Consider the following 18117-nt stretch of genomic DNA (forward strand, 5'->3'; position numbering starts at 1 on the left):
CCCATATTTTCGACCATGCCCCCTTTTTGACCGTTTTTGATGGGGAGACTATGTTCTAATTAAAATAACTCGCGAAATAATCCGATTCCCAAAATGCTCCCCTAGATTCTAAAACTAGACCAAGCCTGCTATCATATGAGTGGGGTTAGAGTACTCTGAGGTTTGAACCCTAGGTTCCTGAAAGCGACGCCTTTGCCCATATTTTCGACCATGCCCCCTTTTTGACCGTTTTTGATTGGAGAGACTATGTTCTAATTAAAATAACTCGCGAAATAATCCGATTCCCAAAATGCTCCCCTGGATTCGAAAACTAGACCAAGCCTGCTATCATATGAGTGGGGTTAGAGTACGCTGAGGTTTGAACCCTAGGTTCCTGAAAGCGACGCCTTTGCCCATATTTTCGACCATGCCCCCTTTTTGACCGTTTTTGATGGGAGAGACTATGTTCTAATTAAAATAACTCGCGAAATAATCCGATTCCCAAAATGCTCCCCTGGATTCTAAAACTAGACCAAGCCTGCTATCATATGAGTGGGGTTAGAGTACGCTGAGGTTTGAACCCTAGGTTCCTGAAGGCGACGCCTTTGCCCATATTTTCGACCATGCCCCCTTTTTGACCGTTTTTGATGGGAGAGACTATGTTCTGATTAAAATAACTCGCGAAATAATCCGATTCCCAAAATGCTCCCCTGGATTCGAAAACTAGACCAAGCCTGCTATCATATGAGTGGTGTTAGAGTACGCTGAGGTTTCAACCCTAGGCTCCTGAAAGCGACGCCTTTGCCCATATTTTCGACCATGCCCCCTTTTTGACCGTTTTTGATGGGGAGACTATGTTCTAATTAAAATAACTCGCGAAATAATCCGATTCCCAAAATGCTCCCCTAGATTCTAAAACTAGACCAAGCCTGCTATCATATGAGTGGGGTTAGAGTACTCTGAGGTTTGAACCCTAGGTTCCTGAAAGCGACGCCTTTGCCCATATTTTCGACCATGCCTCCTTTTTGACCGTTTTTGATGGGAGAGACTATGTTCTAATTAAAATAACTCGCGAAATAATGCGATTCCCAAAATGCTCCCCTGGATTCGAAAACTAGACCAAGCCTGCTATCATATGAGTGGGGTTAGAGTACGCTGAGGTTTGAACCCTAGGTTCCTGAAAGCGACGCCTTTGCCCATATTTTCGACCATGCCCCCTTTTTGACCGTTTTTGATGGGAGAGACTATGTTCTAATTAAAATAACTCGCGAAATAATCCGATTCCCAAAATGCTCCCCTGGATTCTAAAACTAGACCAAGCCTGCTATCATATGAGTGGGGTTAGAGTACGCTGAGGTTTGAACCCTAGGTTCCTGAAGGCGACGCCTTTGCCCATATTTTCGACCATGCCCCCTTTTTGACCGTTTTTGATGGGAGAGACTATGTTCTAATTAAAATAACTCGCGAAATAATCCGATTCCCAAAATGCTCCCCTGGATTCGAAAACTAGACCAAGCCTGCTATCATATGAGTGGGGTTAGAGTACGCTGAGGTTTGAACCCTAGGTTCCTGAAAGCGACGCCTTTGCCCATATTTTCGACCATGCCCCCTTTTTGACCGTTTTTGATGGGAGAGACTATGTTTTAATTAAAATAACTCGCGAAATAATCCGATTCCCAAAATGCTCCCCTGGATTCTAAAACTAGACCAAGCCTGCTATCATATGAGTGGGGTTAGAGTACGCTGAGGTTTGAACCCTAGGTTCCTGAAAGCGACGCCTTTGCCAATATTTTCGACCATGCCCCCTTTTTGACCGTTTTTGATGGGAGAGACTATGTTCTAATTAAAATAACTCGCGAAATATTCTGATTCCCAAAATGGTCCCCTGGATTCTAAACCTAGACCAAGCCTGCTTCATATGAGTGGGGTTAGAGTACGCTGAGGTTTGAACCCTAGGTGCCTGAGCGCGGCACCTTTGCCCATATTTTCGACCATGCCTCCTTTTTGACCGTTTTTGATGGGAGAGACTATGTTCTAATTAAAATAACTCGCGAAATTATCCGATTCCCGAAATGCTCCCCTGGATTCTAAAACTAGACCAAGCCTGCTATCATATGAGTGGGGTTAGAGTACGCTGAGGTTTGAACCCTAGGTTCCTGAAAGCGACGCCTTTGCCCATATTTTCGACCATGCCCCCTTTTTGACCGTTTTTGATGGGAAAGACTATGTTCTAATTAAAATAACTCGCGAAATAATCCGATTCCCAAAATGCTCCCCTAGATTCTAAAACTAGACCAAGCCTGCTATCATATGAGTGGGGTTAGAGTACGCTGAGGTTTGAACCCTAGGTTCCTGAAAGCGACGCCTTTGCCCATATTTTCGACCATGCCCCCTTTTTGGCCGTTTTTGATGGGAGAGACTATGTTCTAATTAATATAACTCGCGAAATATTCCGATTCCCAAAATGCTCCCCTGGATTCTAAAACTAGACTAAACCTGCTATCATATGAGGGGTTAGAGTACGCTGAGGTTTGAACCCTAGGTTCCTGAAAGCGACGCCTTTGCCAATATTTTCGACCATGCCTCCTTTTTGACCGTTTTTGATGGGAGAGACTATGTTCTAATTAAAATAACTCGCGAAATAATCCGATTCCCAAAATGCTCCCCTGGATTCTAAAACTAGACCAAGCCTGCTATCATATGAGTGGGGTTAGAGTATGCTGAGGTTTGAACCCTAGGTTCCTGAAAGCGACGCCTTGGCCCATATTTTCGACCATGCCCCCTTTTTGACCGTTTTGATGGGAGAGACTATGTTCTAATTAAAATAACTCGCGAAATAATCCGATTCCCAAAATGCTCCCCTGGATTCTAAAACTAGACCAAGCCTGCTATCATATGAGTGGGGTTAGAGTACGCTGAGGTTTGAACCCTAGGTTCCTGAAAGCGATGCCTTTGCCAATATTTTCGACCATGCCCCCTTTTTGACCGTTTTTGATGGGAGAGACTATGTTCTAATTAAAATAACTCGCGAAATAATCCGATTCCCAAAATGCTCCCCTGGATTCTAAAACTAGACGAAGCCTGCTATCATATGAGTGGGGTTAGAGTACGCCGAGGTTTGAACCCTAGGTGCCTGAACGCGGCGCCTTTGCCCATATTTTCGACCATGCCCCCTTTTTGACCGTTTTTGATGGGAGAGACTATGTTCTAATTAAAATAACTCGCGAAATTATCCGATTCCCAAAATGCTCCCCTGGATTCTAAAACTAGACCAAGCCTGCTTCTTATGAGTGGGGTTAGAGTACGCTGAGGTTTGAACCCTAGGTGCCTGAGCGCGGCGCCTTTGCCAATATTTTTGACCATGCCCCCTTTTTGACCGTTTTTGATGGGAGAGACTATGTTCTAATTAAAATAACTCGCGAAATTATCCGATTCCAAAAATCCTCCCCTGGATTCTAAAAATAGACCAAGCCTGCTATCATATGAGTGGGGTTAGAGCACGCTGACGTTTGAACCCTAGGTTCCTGAAAGCGACGCCTTTGCCAATATTTTCGGACCACGCCCCCTTCTTGACCGTTTTTGATGGGAGAGACTATGTTCTAATTAAAATAACTCGCGAAATATTCTGATTCCCAAAATGCTCCCCTGGGTTCTAAGACTAAACCAAGCCTGTTATGATATGTGTGAGGTTAGAGTACGCTGAGGTTTGAACCCTAGGTGCCTGAACGCGGCGCCTTTGCCCATATTTTCAACCATGCCCCCTTTTTGACCGTTTTTGATGGGAGAGACTATGTTCTAATTAAAATAACTCGCGAAATTATCCGATTCCCAAAATCCTCCCATGGATTCTAAAACTAGACCAAGCCTGCTATCATATGAGTGGGGTTAGAGTACGCTGAGGTTTGAACCCTAGGTTCCTGAAAGCGACGCCTTTGCCAATATTTTCGGACCACGCCCCCTTCTTGATCGTTCTTGACTGGAGAGACTATGTTCTAATTAAAATAACTCACGAAATATTCTGATCCCAAAATGCTCCCCTCGGTTCTAAAACTAAGCCAAGCCTGCTATCATATGAGTGGGGTTAGAGTACGCTGAGGTTTAAACCCTAGGTGCCTGAGCGCGGCGCCTTTGCCCATATTTTCGACCATGCCCCCTTTTTGACCGTTTTGATGGAAGAGACTATGTTCTAATTAAAATAACTCGCGAAATAATCCGATTCCCAAAATGCTCCCCTGGATTCGAAAACTAGACCAAGCCTGCTATCATATGAGTGGGGTTAGAGTACGCTGAGGTTTGAACCCTAGGTTCCTGAAGGCGACGCCTTTGCCCATATTTTCGACCATGCCCCCTTTTTGACCGTTTTTGATGGGAGAGACTATGTTCTAATTAAAATAACTCGCGAAATAATCCGATTCCCAAAATGCTCCCCTGGATTCGAAAACTAGACCAAGCCTGCTATCATATGGGTGGGGTTAGAGTACGCTGAGGTTTGAACCCTAGGTTCATGAAAGCGACGCCTTTGCCCATATTTTCGACCATGCCCCCTTTTTGACCGTTTTTGATGGGAGAGACTATGTTCTAATTAAAATAACTCGCGAAATAATCCGATTCCCAAAATGCTCCCCTGGATTCGAAAACTAGACCAAGCCTGCTATCATATGAGTGGGGTTAGAGTACGCTGAGGTTTGAACCCTAGGTTCCTGAAAGCGACGCCTTTGCCCATATTTTCGACCATGCCCCCTTTTTGACCGTTTTTGATGGGAGAGACTATGTTCTAATTAAAATAACTCGCGAAATAATCCGATTCTCAAAATGCTCCCCTGGATTCGAAAACTAGACCAAGCCTGCTATCATATGAGTGGGGTTAGAGTACGCTGAGGTTTGAACCCTAGGTTCCTGAAAGCGACGCCTTTGCCAATACTTTCGGACCACGCCCCCTTCTTGACCGTTCTTGACTGGAGAGACTATGTTCTAATTAAAATAACTCACGAAATATTCTGATCCCAAAATGCTCCCCTCGGTTCTAAAACTAAGCCAAGCCTGCTATCATATGAGTGGGGTTAGAGTACGCTGAGGTTTGAACCCTAGGTGCCTGAGCGCGGCGCCTTTGCCCATATTTTCGACCATGCCCCCTTTTTGACCGTTTTTGATGGGAGAGACTATGTTCTACTTAAAATAACTCGCGAAATTATCCGATTCCCAAAATGCTCCCCTGGATTCTAAAACTAGACCAAGCCTGCTATCATATGAGTGGGGTTAGAGTACGCTGAGGTTTGAACCCTAGGTTCCTGAAAGCGACGCCTTTGCCCATATTTTCGACCATACCCCCTTTTTGACCGTTTTTGATGGGAGAGACTATGTTCTAATTAAAATAACTCGCGAAATAATCCGATTCCCAAAATGCTCCCATGTATTCGAAAACTAGACCAAGCCTGCTATCATATGAGTGGGGTTAGAGTACGCTGAGGTTTGAACCCTAGGTTCCTGAAAGCGACGCCTTTGCCCATATTTTCGACCATGCCCCCTTTTTGACCGTTTTTGATGGGAGAGACTATGTTCTAATTAAAATAACTCGCGAAATAACCCGATTCCCAAAATGCTCCCCTGGGTTCTAAAACTAAACCAAGCCTGCTATGATATGTGTGAGGTTAGAGTACGCTGAGGTTTGAACCCTAGGTTCCTGAAAGCGACGCCTTTGCCAATATTTTCGGACCACGCCCCCTTCTTGACCGTTCTTGACAGGTGAGACTATGTTCTAATTAAAATAACTGGCGAAATATTCTGATCCCAAAATGCTCCCCTGGGTTCTAAAACTAAGCCAAGCCTGCTATCATATGAGTGGGGTTAGAGTACGCTGAGGTTTGAACCCTAGGTGCCTGAGCGCGGCGCCTTTGCCCATATTTTCGACCATGCCCCCTTTTTGACCGTTTTTGATGGGAGAGACTATGTTCTAATTAAAATAACTCGCGAAATTATCCGATTCCCAAAATGCTCCCCTGGATTCTAAAACTAGACCAAGCCTGCTATCATATGAGTGGGGTTAGAGTACGCTGAGGTTTGAACCCTAGGTTCCTGAAAGCGACGCCTTTGCCCATATTTTCGACCATGCCCCCTTTTTGACCGTTTTTGATGGGAGAGACTATGTTCTAATTAAAATAACTCGCGAAATAATCCGATTCCCAAAATGATCCCCTAGATTCTAAAACTAGACCAAGCCTGCTATCATATGAGTGGGGTTAGAGTACGCTGAGGTTTGAACCCTAGGTTCCTGAAAGCGACGCCTTTGCCCATATTTTCGACCATGCCCCCTTTTTGACCGTTTTTGATGGGAGAGACTATGTTCTAATTAAAATAACTCGCGAAATAATCCGATTCCCAAAATGCTCCCCTGGATTCGAAAACTAGACCAAGCCTGCTATCATATGAGTGGGGTTAGAGTACGCTGAGGTTTGAACCCTAGGTTCCTGAAAGCGACGCCTTTGCCCATATTTTCGACCATGCCCCCTTTTTGACCGTTTTTGATGGGAGAGACTATGTTCTAATTAAAATAACTCGCGAAATAATCCGATTCCCAAAATGCTCCCCTGGGTTCTAAAACTAAACCAAGCCTGCTATGATATGTGTGAGGTTAGAGTACGCTGAGGTTTGAACCCTAGGTGCCTGAACGCGGCGCCTTTGCCCATATTTTCGACCATGCCCCCTTTTTGACCGTTTTTGATGGGGAGACTATGTTCTAATTAAAATAACTCGCGAAATAATCCGATTCCCAAAATGCTCCCCTAGATTCTAAAACTAGACCAAGCCTGCTATCATATGAGTGGGGTTAGAGTACTCTGAGGTTTGAACCCTAGGTTCCTGAAAGCGACGCCTTTGCCCATATTTTCGACCATGCCTCCTTTTTGACCGTTTTTGATGGGAGAGACTATGTTCTAATTAAAATAACTCGCGAAATAATCCGATTCCCAAAATGCTCCCCTGGATTCGAAAACTAGACCAAGCCTGCTATCATATGAGTGGGGTTAGAGTACGCTGAGGTTTGAACCCTAGGTTCCTGAAAGCGACGCCTTTGCCCATATTTTCGACCATGCCCCCTTTTTGACCGTTTTTGATGGGAGAGACTATGTTCTAATTAAAATAACTCGCGAAATAATCCGATTCCCAAAATGCTCCCCTGGATTCTAAAACTAGACCAAGCCTGCTATCATATGAGTGGGGTTAGAGTACGCTGAGGTTTGAACCCTAGGTTCCTGAAGGCGACGCCTTTGCCCATATTTTCGACCATGCCCCCTTTTTGACCGTTTTTGATGGGAGAGACTATGTTCTAATTAAAATAACTCGCGAAATAATCCGATTCCCAAAATGCTCCCCTGGATTCGAAAACTAGACCAAGCCTGCTATCATATGAGTGGGGTTAGAGTACGCTGAGGTTTGAACCCTAGGTTCCTGAAAGCGACGCCTTTGCCCATATTTTCGACCATGCCCCCTTTTTGACCGTTTTTGATGGGAGAGACTATGTTTTAATTAAAATAACTCGCGAAATAATCCGATTCCCAAAATGCTCCCCTGGATTCTAAAACTAGACCAAGCCTGCTATCATATGAGTGGGGTTAGAGTACGCTGAGGTTTGAACCCTAGGTTCCTGAAAGCGACGCCTTTGCCAATATTTTCGACCATGCCCCCTTTTTGACCGTTTTTGATGGGAGAGACTATGTTCTAATTAAAATAACTCGCGAAATATTCTGATTCCCAAAATGGTCCCCTGGATTCTAAACCTAGACCAAGCCTGCTTCATATGAGTGGGGTTAGAGTACGCTGAGGTTTGAACCCTAGGTGCCTGAGCGCGGCACCTTTGCCCATATTTTCGACCATGCCTCCTTTTTGACCGTTTTTGATGGGAGAGACTATGTTCTAATTAAAATAACTCGCGAAATTATCCGATTCCCGAAATGCTCCCCTGGATTCTAAAACTAGACCAAGCCTGCTATCATATGAGTGGGGTTAGAGTACGCTGAGGTTTGAACCCTAGGTTCCTGAAAGCGACGCCTTTGCCCATATTTTCGACCATGCCCCCTTTTTGACCGTTTTTGATGGGAAAGACTATGTTCTAATTAAAATAACTCGCGAAATAATCCGATTCCCAAAATGCTCCCCTAGATTCTAAAACTAGACCAAGCCTGCTATCATATGAGTGGGCTTAGAGTACGCTGAGGTTTGAACCCTAGGTTCCTGAAAGCGACGCCTTTGCCCATATTTTCGACCATGCCCCCTTTTTGGCCGTTTTTGATGGGAGAGACTATGTTCTAATTAATATAACTCGCGAAATATTCCGATTCCCAAAATGCTCCCCTGGATTCTAAAACTAGACTAAACCTGCTATCATATGAGGGGTTAGAGTACGCTGAGGTTTGAACCCTAGGTTCCTGAAAGCGACGCCTTTGCCAATATTTTCGACCATGCCTCCTTTTTGACCGTTTTTGATGGGAGAGACTATGTTCTAATTAAAATAACTCGCGAAATAATCCGATTCCCAAAATGCTCCCCTGGATTCTAAAACTAGACCAAGCCTGCTATCATATGAGTGGGGTTAGAGTATGCTGAGGTTTGAACCCTAGGTTCCTGAAAGCGACGCCTTGGCCCATATTTTCGACCATGCCCCCTTTTTGACCGTTTTGATGGGAGAGACTATGTTCTAATTAAAATAACTCGCGAAATAATCCGATTCCCAAAATGCTCCCCTGGATTCTAAAACTAGACCAAGCCTGCTATCATATGAGTGGGGTTAGAGTACGCTGAGGTTTGAACCCTAGGTTCCTGAAAGCGATGCCTTTGCCAATATTTTCGACCATGCCCCCTTTTTGACCGTTTTTGATGGGAGAGACTATGTTCTAATTAAAATAACTCGCGAAATAATCCGATTCCCAAAATGCTCCCCTGGATTCTAAAACTAGACGAAGCCTGCTATCATATGAGTGGGGTTAGAGTACGCCGAGGTTTGAACCCTAGGTGCCTGAACGCGGCGCCTTTGCCCATATTTTCGACCATGCCCCCTTTTTGACCGTTTTTGATGGGAGAGACTATGTTCTAATTAAAATAACTCGCGAAATTATCCGATTCCCAAAATGCTCCCCTGGATTCTAAAACTAGACCAAGCCTGCTTCTTATGAGTGGGGTTAGAGTACGCTGAGGTTTGAACCCTAGGTGCCTGAGCGCGGCGCCTTTGCCAATATTTTTGACCATGCCCCCTTTTTGACCGTTTTTGATGGGAGAGACTATGTTCTAATTAAAATAACTCGCGAAATTATCCGATTCCAAAAATCCTCCCCTGGATTCTAAAAATAGACCAAGCCTGCTATCATATGAGTGGGGTTAGAGCACGCTGACGTTTGAACCCTAGGTTCCTGAAAGCGACGCCTTTGCCAATATTTTCGGACCACGCCCCCTTCTTGACCGTTTTTGATGGGAGAGACTATGTTCTAATTAAAATAACTCGCGAAATATTCTGATTCCCAAAATGCTCCCCTGGGTTCTAAGACTAAACCAAGCCTGTTATGATATGTGTGAGGTTAGAGTCCGCTGAGGTTTGAACCCTAGGTGCCTGAACGCGGCGCCTTTGCCCATATTTTCAACCATGCCCCCTTTTTGACCGTTTTTGATGGGAGAGACTATGTTCTAATTAAAATAACTCGCGAAATTATCCGATTCCCAAAATCCTCCCATGGATTCTAAAACTAGACCAAGCCTGCTATCATATGAGTGGGGTTAGAGTACGCTGAGGTTTGAACCCTAGGTTCCTGAAAGCGACGCCTTTGCCAATATTTTCGGACCACGCCCCCTTCTTGATCGTTCTTGACTGGAGAGACTATGTTCTAATTAAAATAACTCACGAAATATTCTGATCCCAAAATGCTCCCCTCGGTTCTAAAACTAAGCCAAGCCTGCTATCATATGAGTGGGGTTAGAGTACGCTGAGGTTTAAACCCTAGGTGCCTGAGCGCGGCGCCTTTGCCCATATTTTCGACCATGCCCCCTTTTTGACCGTTTTGATGGAAGAGACTATGTTCTAATTAAAATAACTCGCGAAATAATCCGATTCCCAAAATGCTCCCCTGGATTCGAAAACTAGACCAAGCCTGCTATCATATGAGTGGGGTTAGAGTACGCTGAGGTTTGAACCCTAGGTTCCTGAAGGCGACGCCTTTGCCCATATTTTCGACCATGCCCCCTTTTTGACCGTTTTTGATGGGAGAGACTATGTTCTAATTAAAATAACTCGCGAAATAATCCGATTCCCAAAATGCTCCCCTGGATTCGAAAACTAGACCAAGCCTGCTATCATATGGGTGGGGTTAGAGTACGCTGAGGTTTGAACCCTAGGTTCATGAAAGCGACGCCTTTGCCCATATTTTCGACTATGCCCCCTTTTTGACCGTTTTTGATGGGAGAGACTATGTTCTAATTAAAATAACTCGCGAAATAATCCGATTCCCAAAATGCTCCCCTGGATTCGAAAACTAGACCAAGCCTGCTATCATATGAGTGGGGTTAGAGTACGCTGAGGTTTGAACCCTAGGTTCCTGAAAGCGACGCCTTTGCCCATATTTTCGACCATGCCCCCTTTTTGACCGTTTTTGATGGGAGAGACTATGTTCTAATTAAAATAACTCGCGAAATAATCCGATTCTCAAAATGCTCCCCTGGATTCGAAAACTAGACCAAGCCTGCTATCATATGAGTGGGGTTAGAGTACGCTGAGGTTTGAACCCTAGGTTCCTGAAAGCGACGCCTTTGCCAATACTTTCGGACCACGCCCCCTTCTTGACCGTTCTTGACTGGAGAGACTATGTTCTAATTAAAATAACTCACGAAATATTCTGATCCCAAAATGCTCCCCTCGGTTCTAAAACTAAGCCAAGCCTGCTATCATATGAGTGGGGTTAGAGTACGCTGAGGTTTGAACCCTAGGTGCCTGAGCGCGGCGCCTTTGCCCATATTTTCGACCATGCCCCCTTTTTGACCGTTTTTGATGGGAGAGACTATGTTCTACTTAAAATAACTCGCGAAATTATCCGATTCCCAAAATGCTCCCCTGGATTCTAAAACTAGACCAAGCCTGCTATCATATGAGTGGGGTTAGAGTACGCTGAGGTTTGAACCCTAGGTTCCTGAAAGCGACGCCTTTGCCCATATTTTCGACCATACCCCCTTTTTGACCGTTTTTGATGGGAGAGACTATGTTCTAATTAAAATAACTCGCGAAATAATCCGATTCCCAAAATGCTCCCATGTATTCGAAAACTAGACCAAGCCTGCTATCATATGAGTGGGGTTAGAGTACGCTGAGGTTTGAACCCTAGGTTCCTGAAAGCGACGCCTTTGCCCATATTTTCGACCATGCCCCCTTTTTGACCGTTTTTGATGGGAGAGACTATGTTCTAATTAAAATAACTCGCGAAATAACCCGATTCCCAAAATGCTCCCCTGGGTTCTAAAACTAAACCAAGCCTGCTATGATATGTGTGAGGTTAGAGTACGCTGAGGTTTGAACCCTAGGTTCCTGAAAGCGACGCCTTTGCCAATATTTTCGGACCACGCCCCCTTCTTGACCGTTCTTGACAGGTGAGACTATGTTCTAATTAAAATAACTGGCGAAATATTCTGATCCCAAAATGCTCCCCTGGGTTCTAAAACTAAGCCAAGCCTGCTATCATATGAGTGGGGTTAGAGTACGCTGAGGTTTGAACCCTAGGTGCCTGAGCGCGGCGCCTTTGCCCATATTTTCGACCATGCCCCCTTTTTGACCGTTTTTGATGGGAGAGACTATGTTCTAATTAAAATAACTCGCGAAATTATCCGATTCCCAAAATGCTCCCCTGGATTCTAAAACTAGACCAAGCCTGCTATCATATGAGTGGGGTTAGAGTACGCTGAGGTTTGAACCCTAGGTTCCTGAAAGCGACGCCTTTGCCCATATTTTCGACCATGCCCCCTTTTTGACCGTTTTTGATGGGAGAGACTATGTTCTAATTAAAATAACTCGCGAAATAATCCGATTCCCAAAATGATCCCCTAGATTCTAAAACTAGACCAAGCCTGCTATCATATGAGTGGGGTTAGAGTACGCTGAGGTTTGAACCCTAGGTTCCTGAAAGCGACGCCTTTGCCCATATTTTCGACCATGCCCCCTTTTTGACCGTTTTTGATGGGAGAGACTATGTTCTAATTAAAATAACTCGCGAAATAATCCGATTCCCAAAATGCTCCCCTGGATTCGAAAACTAGACCAAGCCTGCTATCATATGAGTGGGGTTAGAGTACGCTGAGGTTTGAACCCTAGGTTCCTGAAAGCGACGCCTTTGCCCATATTTTCGACCATGCCCCCTTTTTGACCGTTTTTGATGGGAGAGACTATGTTCTAATTAAAATAACTCGCGAAATAATCCGATTCCCAAAATGCTCCCCTGGGTTCTAAAACTAAACCAAGCCTGCTATGATATGTGTGAGGTTAGAGTACGCTGAGGTTTGAACCCTAGGTGCCTGAACGCGGCGCCTTTGCCCATATTTTCGACCATGCCCCCTTTTTGACCGTTTTTGATGGGAGAGACTATGTTCTAATTAAAATAACTCGCGAAATTATCCGATTCCCAAAATCCTCCCCAGGATTCTAAAACTAGACCAAGCCTGCTATCATATGAGTGGGGTTAGAGTACGCTGCGGTTTGAACCCTAGGATCCTGAAAGCGACGCCTTTGCCAATATTTTCGGACCACGCCCCCTTCTTGACCGTTCTTGACTGGAGAGACTATGTTCTAATTAAAATAACTCGCGAAATATTCTGATCCCAAAATGCTCCCCTGGGTTCTAAAACTAAGCCAAGCCTGCTATCATATGAGTGGGGTTAGAGTACGCTGAGGTTTGAACCCTAGGTGCCTGAGCGCGGCGCCTTTGCCCATATTTTCGACCATGCCCCCTTTTTGACCGTTTTTGATGGGAGAGACTATGTTCTAATTAAAATAACTCGCGAAATTATCCGATTCCCAAAATGCTCCCCTGGATTCTAAAACTAGACCAAGCCTGCTATCATATGAGTGGGGTTAGAGTACGCTGAGGTTTGAACCCTAGGTTCCTGAAAGCGACGCCTTTGCCCATATTTTCGACCATGCCCCCTTTTTGACCGTTTTTGATGGGAGAGACTATGTTCTAATTAAAATAACTCGCGAAATAATCCGATTCCCAAAATGCTCCCCTGGATTCGAAAACTAGACCAAGCCTGCTATCATATGAGTGGGGTTAGAGTACGCTGAGGTTTGAACCCTAGGTTCCTGAAAGCGACGCCTTTGCCCATATTGTCGACCATGCCCCCTTTTTGACCGTTTTTGATGGGAGAGACTATGTTCTAATTAAAATAACTCGCGAAATAATCCGATTCCCAAAATGCTCCCCTGGATTCTAAAACTAGACCAAGCCTGCTATCATATGAGTGGGGTTAGAGTACGCTGAGGTTTGAACCCTAGGTTCCTGGAAGCGACGCCTTTGCCCATATTTTCGACCATGCCCCCTTTTTGACCGTTTTTGATGGGAGAGACTATGTTCTAATTAAAATAACTCGCGAAATTATCCGATTCCCAAAATGCTCCCCTGGATTCGAAAACTAGACCAAGCCTGCTATCATATGAGTGGGGTTAGAGTACGCTGAGGTTTGAACCCTAGATTCCTGAAAGCGACGCCTTTGCCCATATTTTCGACCATGCCCCCTTTTTGACCGTTTTTGATGGGAGAGACTATGTTCTAATTAAAATAACTCGCGAAATAATCCGATTCCCGAAATGCTCCCCTGGATTCGAAAACTAGACCAAGCCTGCTATCATATGAGTGGGGTTAGAGTACGCTGAGGTTTGAACCCTAGGTTCCTGAAAGCGACGCCTTTGCCCATATTTTCGACCATGCCCCCTTTTTGACCGTTTTTGATGGGAGAGACTATGTTCTAATTAATTAACTCGCGAAATAATCCGATTCCCAAAATGCTCCCCTGGATTCTAAAACTACACCAAGCCTGCTATCATATGAGTGGGGTTAGAGTACGCTGAGGTTTGAACCCTAGGTTCCTGAAAGCGACGCCTTTGCCAATATTTTCGACCATGCCCCCTTTTTGACCGTTTTTGATGGGAGAGACTATGTTCTAATTAAAATAACTCGCGAAATATTCTGATCCCAAAATGCTCCTCTGGGTTCTAAAACTAAGCCAAGCCTGCTATCATATGAGTGGGGTTAGAGTACGCTGAGGTTTGAACCCTAGGTGCCTGAGCGCGGCGCCTTTGCCCATATTTTCGACCATGCCCCCTTTTTGACCGTTTTTGATGGGAGAGACTATGTTCTAATTAAAATAACTCGCGAAATAATCCGATTCCCAAAATGCTCCCCTGGATTCTAAAACTACACCAAGCCTGCTATCATATGAGTGGGGTTAGAGTACGCTGAGGTTTGAACCCTAGGTTCCTGAAAGCGACGCCTTTGCCAATATTTTCGACCATGCCCCCTTTTTGACCGTTTTTGATGGGAGAGACTATGTTCTAATTAAAATAACTCGCGAAATATTCTGATCCCAAAATGCTCCCCTGGGTTCTAAAACTAAGCCAAGCCTGCTATCATATGAGTGGGGTTAGAGTACGCTGAGGTTTGAACCCTAGGTGCCTGAGCGCGGCGCCTTTGCCCATATTTTCGACCATGCCCCCTTTTTGACCGTTTTTGATGAGAGACACTATGTTCTAATTAAAATAACTCGCGAAATTATCCGATTCCCAAAATGCTCCCCTGGATTCTAAAACTAGACCAAGCCTGCTATCATATGAGTGGGGTTAGAGTACGCTGAGGTTTGAACCCTAGGTTCCTGAAAGCGACGCCTTTGCCCATATTTTCGACCATGCCCCCTTTTTGACCGTTTTTGATGGGAGAGACTATGTTCTAATTAAAATAACTCGCGAAATAATCCGATTCCCAAAATGCTCCCCTGGATTCTAAAACTACACCAAGCCTGCTATCATATGAGTGGGGTTAGAGTACGCTGAGGTTTGAACCCTAGGTTCCTGAAAGCGACGCCTTTGCCCATATTTTTGACCATGCCCCCTTTTTGACCGTTTTTGATGGGAGAGACTATGTTCTAATTAAAATAACTCGCGAAATAATCCGATTCCCAAAATGCTCCCCTGGATTCGAAAACTAGACCAAGCCTGCTATCATATGAGTGGGGTTAGAGTACGCTGAGGTTTGAACCCTAGGTTCCTGAAAGCGACGCCTTTGTCCATATTTTCGACCATGCCCCCTTTTTGACCGTTTTTGATGGGAGAGACTATGTTCTAATTAAAATAACTCGCGAAATAATCCGATTCCCAAAATGCTCCCCTGGATTCGAAAACTAGACCAAGCCTGCTATCATATGAGTGGGGTTAGAGTACGCTGAGGTTTGAACCCTAGGTTCCTGAAAGCGACGCCTTTGCCCATATTTTCGACCATGCCCCCTTTTTGACCGTTTTTGATGGGAGAGACTATGTTCTAATTAAAATAACTCGCGAAATAATCCGATTCCCAAAATGCTCCCCTGGATTCTAAAACTACACCAAGCCTGCTATCATATGAGTGGGGTTAGAGTACGCTGAGGTTTGAACCCTAGGTTCCTGAAAGCGACGCCTTTGCCAATATTTTCGACCATGCCCCCTTTTTGACCGTTTTTGATGGGAGAGACTATGTTCTAATTAAAATAACTCGCGAAATATTCTGATCCCAAAATGCTCCTCTGGGTTCTAAAACTAAGCCAAGCCTGCTATCATATGAGTGGGGTTAGAGTACGCTGAGGTTTGAACCCTAGGTGCCTGAGCGCGGCGCCTTTGCCCATATTTTCGACCATGCCCCCTTTTTGACCGTTTTTGATGGGAGAGACTATGTTCTAATTAAAATAACTCGCGAAATAATCCGATTCCCAAAATGCTCCCCTGGATTCTAAAACTACACCAAGCCTGCTATCATATGAGTGGGGTTAGAGTACGCTGAGGTTTGAACCCTAGGTTCCTGAAAGCGACGCCTTTGCCAATATTTTCGACCATGCCCCCTTTTTGACCGTTTTTGATGGGAGAGACTATGTTCTAATTAAAATAACTCGCGAAATATTCTGATCCCAAAATGCTCCCCTGGGTTCTAAAACTAAGCCAAGCCTGCTATCATATGAGTGGGGTTAGAGTACGCTGAGGTTTGAACCCTAGGTGCCTGAGCGCGGCGCCTTTGCCCATATTTTCGACCATGCCCCCTTTTTGACCGTTTTTGATGAGAGACACTATGTTCTAATTAAAATAACTCGCGAAATTATCCGATTCCCAAAATGCTCCCCTGGATTCTAAAACTAGACCAAGCCTGCTATCATATGAGTGGGGTTAGAGTACGCTGAGGTTTGAACCCTAGGTTCCTGAAAGCGACGCCTTTGCCCATATTTTCGACCATGCCCCCTTTTTGACCGTTTTTGATGGGAGAGACTATGTTCTAATTAAAATAACTCGCGAAATAATCCGATTCCCAAAATGCTCCCCTGGATTCTAAAACTACACCAAGCCTGCTATCATATGAGTGGGGTTAGAGTACGCTGAGGTTTGAACCCTAGGTTCCTGAAAGCGACGCCTTTGCCCATATTTTTGACCATGCCCCCTTTTTGACCGTTTTTGATGGGAGAGACTATGTTCTAATTAAAATAACTCGCGAAATAATCCGATTCCCAAAATGCTCCCCTGGATTCGAAAACTAGACCAAGCCTGCTATCATATGAGTGGGGTTAGAGTACGCTGAGGTTTGAACCCTAGGTTCCTGAAAGCGACGCCTTTGTCCATATTTTCGACCATGCCCCCTTTTTGACCGTTTTTGATGGGAGAGACTATGTTCTAATTAAAATAACTCGCGAAATAATCCGATTCCCAAAATGCTCCCCTGGATTCGAAAACTAGACCAAGCCTGCTATCATATGAGTGGGGTTAGAGTACGCTGAGGTTTGAACCCTAGGTTCCTGAAAGCGACGCCTTTGCCCATATTTTCGACCATGCCCCCTTTTTGACCGTTTTTGATGGGAGAGACTATGTTCTAATTAAAATAACTCGCGAAATAATCCGATTCCCAAAATGCTCCCCTGGATTCTAAAACTACACCAAGCCTGCTATCATATGAGTGGGGTTAGAGTACGCTGAGGTTTGAACCCTAGGTTCCTGAAAGCGACGCCTTTGCCAATATTTTCGACCATGCCCCCTTTTTGACCGTTTTTGATGGGAGAGACTATGTTCTAATTAAAATAACTCGCGAAATATTCTGATCCCAAAATGCTCCCCTGGGTTCTAAAACTAAGCCAAGCCTGCTATCATATGAGTGGGGTTAGAGTACGCTGAGGTTTGAACCCTAGGTTCCTGAAAGCGACGCCTTTGCCCATATTTTCGACCATGCCCCCTTTTTGACCGTTTTTGATGGGAGAGACTATGTTCTAATTAAAATAACTCGCGAAATAATCCGATTCCCAAAATGCTCCCCTGGATTCGAAAACTAGACCAAGCCTGCTATCATATGAGTGGGGTTAGAGTACGCTGAGGTTTGAACCCTAGGTTCCTAAAAGCGACGCCTTTGCCCATATTTTCGACCATGCCCCCTTTTTGACCGTTTTTGATGGGAGAGACTATGTTCTAATTAAAATAACTCGCGAAATAATCCGATTCCCAAAATGCTCCCCTGGATTCGAAAACTAGACCAAGCCTGCTATCATATGAGTGGGGTTAGAGTACGCTGAGGTTTGAACCCTAGGTTCCTGAAAGCGACGCCTTTGCCCATATTTTCGACCATGCCCCCTTTTTGACCGTTTTTGATGGGAGAGACTATGTTCTAATTAAAATAACTCGCGAAATAATCCGATTCCCAAAATGCTCCCCTGGATTCTAAAACTAGACCAAGCCTGCTATCATATGAGTGGGGTTAGAGTACGCTGAGGTTTGAACCCTAGGTTCCTGAAAGCGACGCCTTTGCCAGTATTTTCGACCATGCCCCCTTTTTGACCGTTTTTGATGGGAGAGACTATGTTCTAATTAAAATAACTCGCGAAATAATCCGATTCCCAAAATGCTTCCCT

Source organism: Ixodes scapularis, unplaced genomic scaffold (genome assembly GCF_016920785.2).
Source record: "Ixodes scapularis isolate PalLabHiFi unplaced genomic scaffold, ASM1692078v2 ptg001152l_1__unscaffolded, whole genome shotgun sequence".
NCBI lineage: Eukaryota > Metazoa > Arthropoda > Arachnida > Ixodida > Ixodidae > Ixodes > Ixodes scapularis.